The sequence below is a fragment of the Channa argus genome, chromosome 12 (assembly GCF_033026475.1).
Source record: "Channa argus isolate prfri chromosome 12, Channa argus male v1.0, whole genome shotgun sequence".
Taxonomy (NCBI): domain Eukaryota; kingdom Metazoa; phylum Chordata; class Actinopteri; order Anabantiformes; family Channidae; genus Channa; species Channa argus.
Genome location: NC_090208.1, coordinates 7,771,419 through 7,778,228, shown reverse-complemented (window position 1 = coordinate 7,778,228; position 6,810 = coordinate 7,771,419).

The following is a 6,810-nucleotide window of genomic DNA, read 5'->3' as shown; positions in this document are numbered from 1 at the left end:
AATTCATGAATATACACTGTGTGCTGTAAGAACCACAGTGAACATGTCCCTGAAAAGTCATGGTGAGAATTATAATGTTGAGAAATAGGAATATTTACATTATTTTAAATTATTCAGTGCTAGTCAGTGCATTTTTTTTCAAAATCAAAGATTCTGCACAGAAACATAAGAATAATGTACTTAATGCAAATTTTCATTTTATTCTTTTATATTAAAAATATTTAAGTTACCTCTACAGAAGGGTAATAGAAGGTGAACAACCAAAACCCTGATGGTTACGATTGTGGAATGAATGCATAGTTGATCCATGGGATAAAGTATTTTGCTGCTCTGAAAATGAAGTAAATACACAAATAGATGTAAATTATTGCACTGTTAACTAATAAAGTTTACTTAAAAATATCTAAGTTAGAAGTTAATTTGCATTTGTTCGGAGCACAGAACATTGAGCACTTTTTCCTTAACAAAATCTTTTTAAGTAATCCCTAAAAAACCTTCTTAGGTTCACACACACAACAAGCACTGAGAAAACTGAAGAGAGTAGACAGGATTACAGGGAGATACAGCGTAAGGTGAAGGTAGAAGTGGCAAAGGCCAAACAAAGAGCATATGAGGACTTGTATTCTAGGTTGGACACTAGAGGGAAAGGTGGAGGGAGGGAACAAAGAGTAGAAGAGGTGACTGGTGTGGAGCAGGAAGCAGCAGAAATTAGTAAGAGTGAAGTGAGGAGGACGTTGAAGAGGCTGAAGAGTGGAAAGGCAGTTGGTCCTGATTACAAACCGGTGGAGGTATGGAAGTGTCTAGGAGAGGTGGCAGTAGAGTTTCTGACTAGTTTATTTTACAAGATCTTGGAGAGTGAGAGGAAGCTGAGGACTGGAGGAGAAGTGTACTGGTGCCAATTTTTAAGAACAAGGGAGATGAGCAGAGCTGTAGCAACTACAGAGGAATAAAGCTGATGAGCCAAACAATGAAGTTGTGGGAAAGAGTAGTGGAAGCTCGGCTAAGGGCAGAGGTGAGTATTTGTGAGCAGCAATATGGTTTCATGCCTAGAAAGAGAACAACAGATGCAGTATTTGCTTTGAGGATGCTGATGGAGAAGTACAGAGAAGGTCATAGGGAGTTACATTGTGTCTTCGTAGATTTAGAGAAAGTGTATGACAGGGTGCAGAGAGAGGAGCTGTGGTATTGTATGAGGACGTCTGGAGTGGCAGAGAAGTATGTTAGAGTGGTGCAGGACATGTATGAGAGCTGTAAGACAGTTGTTAGGTTTGCTGTAGGTGTGACACAGGAGTTCAAGGTGGAGGTGGGTCTGCATCAAGGATCAGCTCTGAGCCCCTTCTTGTTTGCTCTGTTGATGGACAGACTGACAGATGAGGTTAGACAAGAATCTCCATGGACTATGATGTTTGGAGATGACATTGTTATTTGTAGTGAGAGCAGGGAGCAGGTGGAGGAAAATCTAGAGAGGTGGAGGTCTGCTCTGGAAAACAGAGGAATGAAGCTTAGCCGCAGCAAGACAGAATACATGTGTGTCAATGAGAGGGACCCAGGTGGAACAGTTAGGTTACAGGGAGCAGAGGTGAAGAAGGTGCAGGACTTTAAGTACTTAGGGTCAACGGTTCAGAGCAACGGTGAGTGTGGAAAAGAGGTGAAGAGGCGAGTGCAGGCAGGTTGGAACGGGTGGAGAAAAGTGTCAGGTGTGTTGTGTGATAAAAGAGTATCAGCAAGAATGAAAGGAAAGATGTTCAAGACGGTGGTGAGACCAGAGATGTTGTTCGGCTTAGAGACAGTGGTACTGAAGAAAAGACAGGAGTCAGAGCTGGAGGTAGCAGAGCTTAAGATGTTGAGGTTCTCTTTGGGAGGGACGAGGATGGACAGGATCACACTGTAACGAATTGCTGTAATTTTTACATTGAGATTATACAGTACGTGCACTGTATTTTAATATTGCAGTATATTGCTGTAAACAGCAATGTATTGTGGGCGATGTAATGGAATTGCACTTCTGGAACGTTCTGAGCAGCATATTCTACAGCGTACTGCTGTACTTTTAAGTACAGTGATGCATTCTGGGATGTAAACCATTCAAGGATTATTGTTGGCGGCAAGAGGAGGGATTTATACCCATTTAAGGTACGTGATTATTAAGTATATTTTATCCAACTGTTGTCACGGTATATCCCTGTTCTAGTTTGATAAGCACATTTTGTATCAATAAAGTTATTTTGATGCGCTAGTAAATTAGCTAGGCTGCTAATGCTAAAATAACGTTAACCAGGTAATTAGAGTTTCACGCCAACGTTGATGTTAAGAGGTTTTATGCCACATAATTCATCGTTAGTTAGTTGAAAAATTATGCCGAACCATTCAAATGGAGCGAACATTCCCGCTGCCAGTTCGCTATGTAACCGCTAGTTTATTTGTACGAAGAAAACTACAGTCTGTAATGTTATAGGTTAGGTGTAATTTTTTAAGCCAGGTTCTCTACATTCACTAACATTAAAATAATTAATTTAGTGATTCAGATGTTACTTGTTAAGCTCTGGACTTTTTCATTTATGGTTAATTTTCATGTTTTAACCCGTCTTACTGTCGGTTAATGTTACTTTTATGCAAACACTTGCGTTTATCGAAACAGCCAAAATGTGCCTTAATATCTACTAAAGCTTAAAGTTGTGCTTTAACTTTACATATTTCTTGCATGTGAGATCTGACTTGTAGCATTAACTTTGTGTTGGGTTATGATAAAATATGCATGTTGTGCCCAGGGTTTATGAGGACGCAAGCTAAGTGTTGCAGGTGCTGTGAACAGTAAAATCACTTTCACTGTATTGTGACATTTGTACAAATGAACTGATCATGCGCAACGTGAACCAATGGGCATACGATTTTACTCCATATTTAGACTTTGTCTCAAGAACATCGTGTTCTGCTGTCCAAGTCCACATTTTTCAGTTCGTTGGTGCAGTGAAAAAGTAATAAATTAAGTTTAGCTTGTTGTTGTCTGATTGAGGAAATTGAGAAGATGAATGGATTTGTGTTGAATTGAATTGTAAAATGCCTGTGTAGAGCAATGAATTGTTGAGAAGAAGCATAATTAAATGAAAAGTAATTGTCTTGGATGCAGTTTCCTGCCACTTTTTCATGTGTTCCCTCTCTTGTGCCCACAGCGGTCTTTGAACATGGTCAGGTTCTTAGAACAAGTTAGCTTCTGACTATTTTGACAAAGCTTACCGTGTAACCTTTTTGCATTACTGAGTCAACTTTAATGAAGTGTGTGTATTTAGATTTATGCAGTGATTTGGAAAATTGAATCAGTGTTTTTACTCCAGCTTGAGTGAGAATTGGTTCAAGATGATACCTTGTGAATTTTGCCCACATACATCTAGTATTGTTTTGGCTTATACAAGACACATGAAACTTCACAAGAATGTGCCAAATGTTACTTTTGAGTGTGGAGTTACTCGTTGCAGTTTAGTATTCAAAAACTTCAGCGCATTTAAGTCACATTCTTACCGGAATCATAATAAGAGAAAAACTGTAGTCTTGCCACAACTATGCAGTGCTGATTTGACCTGTTATGTTGAATTATGCTCTGTGCATTGTGCGGAGTTGACGGGGTTCATTTCCCATCTAAAAAAATCATTTGAAAAAAGGTACAGCAGTAACATGCCCATTTAAACAGTGCAAGAAATCATTTACTGTATTGTCAACTTTCACATCTCATTTGTCAAGACGTCATAGAGAAAAAAATGAGCATGGTCTATTGGAAACTATAATTCAGAGTCAGGGTAGAACTTCAGAGGCCCATTCTGAAGATGTGAGTGAGGCTCCTGCATCAAGTGAAATTAGTCTAGAACACACTGACCTTGGATGTGAAAATGTAGATCAAGCTATGTTCGTGAAAAATCTGGCCCTGTATTATCTTAAGTTACAGGCAAAGTTGTTGCTCCCTTCATCTGTTATTCAGTCTGTCATAGAAGGATTCCAGGAAATACATGACATCAGCCAGTCAAATTTGCTCAGTAAACTAAATGAAAAATTGGTCTTACTTGGAGTTTCTGAGGAAGACATACAAACTAGGTGAGGTTAAAATGGATGATATTTTTGGACTTGCAATACCCAAATATTAAAAACAGATCAGAGAAGGAAAAGTGTGGTTAAAAAAAAACTTCAACTATATTGGGCCAGTTCCCATCTGTTTAGGGAACAATGAAGCAGGAAAGGAGTGTTTTGCCCAATACGTTCCAATCAAGCAAACTGTTGCTGGTCTTTTCCAGTGTGAGTCCCTAAAGGAGCAGTACAACTGTACCCACAGGCAAGACAATGATAATGCCAATGACATACTTGAAGACATTTGGGATGGCAAAGTAATTTCAGAAAATGTTCAAGTCAGATCCCTTGTCCTTTTGCCTGATTCTTTATCAGGACTCATTTGAAGTAGTGAACCCATTAGGTTCAGGAAAGAAAAAACATAAAGTGCCGGCAGTCTACCTCACTTTAGGAGACATTGTACCTCACAATCGATCATCAACTGACCATATGCAACTTGTTGTCCTTTGCAGGGAAGAGGACTTTAGGTACTTTGGTCAAGACCTGGTCCTTGGACAACTGGTAAAAGATCTAAAAGACCTTGAGGTAAATGGCATTCAAATGTCTGATGGACAGATTCTAAAAGGGACTGTGTGCACCATTGCAGGAGATAATCTAGGTTCTCATGCGATTGGAGGTTTTGTTGAACATTTCAGCAGGAGTCTTTTCTTTTGCAGGTTTTGTGAAATTGAAAGACACACATTTGCAGCTGACCCACTTTCAAGTGGACCAGACAGGACTGATGGAAGATGAAGTACACAAGAGAAAGGGGGTCAAAGTTGACTCACTGTTCAATGAGCTGTCTCACTACCATGTTTGCCAACCTGGCTTGCCTCCATGCATTGGACATATCTTTAAAGGTATCGCTTCCTATGATTTAGCTTTATACATCAAGCATTTGGTCACAATTGAGAAACAGTTCACATATGTAGAACTGAACAGAAGAATAAATCAGTTCAAGTTCTTTGGCAATAAAGCATATGACAAACCATGTGAAGTAAATCCAGGGAGTAACAAACTTGGAGGTCATGCTGTACAGAACTGTTTTTTCCTGAGATTGCTGCCAGTGTTGATTGGAGACAAGATCAGCAACCCAGCTGATAATGATGTGTGGCAACTTCGACAGATGGTGGAGGTTATTTGTGCACCTTCCATTTCTTCTGTACAGATCTCCTACTTAAAGGTAATGATAGAGGACTACATATATCTTCGAAAAAAACTATTTCTTGATCATCCTTTGAGGCCAAAGCACCATTACATCACTCATTACCCAGAGCTAACAGTCCAATTTGGGCCTCTCATTCGTTTGTGGACACAGGTTTGAGAGCAAACACACAAATATTTTAAACAGTGTTCAAAGAAGTTACACAACTTAAAGAACTTGTGCTCTACTCTTGCAGAAAGACATCAGCTGCTTCAAGCCTACTTAAGTGCTGGCAGTTTCTTCCCACCACATGTTATTGTTGAAAGGGGAACAGATTTATGTCCAGCAGATTACAACGAAGATATCAGAGAAGCAGTTGCCCACCTCAACTGCCATTCTAACAGTCTGATCTTGCATGAGACAAAAGTGAAAGGAACTAAATACAAAAAGAATATGTTTTTCGTGCTTGACCAAAATGATGAAGGGATCATATTTGGCAAAATCAAAGCCATTGTCATTCAAGGAGATTCTGTCCACTTCATCACAGAAAGATACCCATCTGTAACTCTCATTGACCAGGGCCTGCATTGCCTTTGTTTGACACCTGGAAATACAAGGTTGTGTTGTGTTAGCCATGAAAACCTACTGGACTACTATCCTTTGCCTGAGTATAAGTTGTGTGGCTTATCAGTACTTGCTCTTCACCACTCTTTTTCCTCACTAGAATGATGACATCAGTCAACAGGGAAGAAATACAAAAGGTAATTTCCAAAGCACTGCCAAATCTTCCTGGGGTAATGATGGACCAGTTGCTGCAGAGACTTCAAACCTGGGGTGTAGAACATAAAGATGATCTCAAGTATGTGGAAGGAGCTCCTGGAGTGGACCTGTCAGACATACTCCGCCCCATCCAGATTCGTAAATTGCTAGATGGCTTTAAGACGGGTTATTAATGACTTATGAAGTATGACGTTCTTAGAGATCTTGAATCTTTAATTTTATTTCAAATGTTTTTAATAACATTTTTAAAATGCCACAAGTAATTACTTTACTTTACTGATAACTTACTTTACTGATTTGTATTGTATTTCCTCTCTTAGCTGGTGAAGATAACCAGTCTGGTGGTACTCTTTCGCAAATACCAACCACTTACTCTGTGGTAATGAAAAAGGACTCCAGAACAAAAACTGCATCATAAAACTGATGCAGTTTTTGTTCTGGAGTTCATTCAAAGGTAAGTTTTTAACTCTCATCCATACATGGTTTACTCTTGAGTACCTGCTTGTACCTTATCTATGAAGCTGTTTAAATGGTGGCCAAAAAAACATTACAAGTAATTTATATCCCCCAAAATATAACAGTGGTGTTATTGTCTGATGATGATGATATTGTACTTCTATTAAATACTCTATTTTCTAATACTTTGTCGCTTCATAGGCATAAACCCAGAGAGAGGAGCAAAAACATCGAAGGGAAAAGTGACATCCATAGCACAGGGCAAGTTGTGCAGAAAAAACGGACTACAGTAAACCCACATGTCTCGACTCTGTCAGGATCTTGTTGCGCTTCCTGTC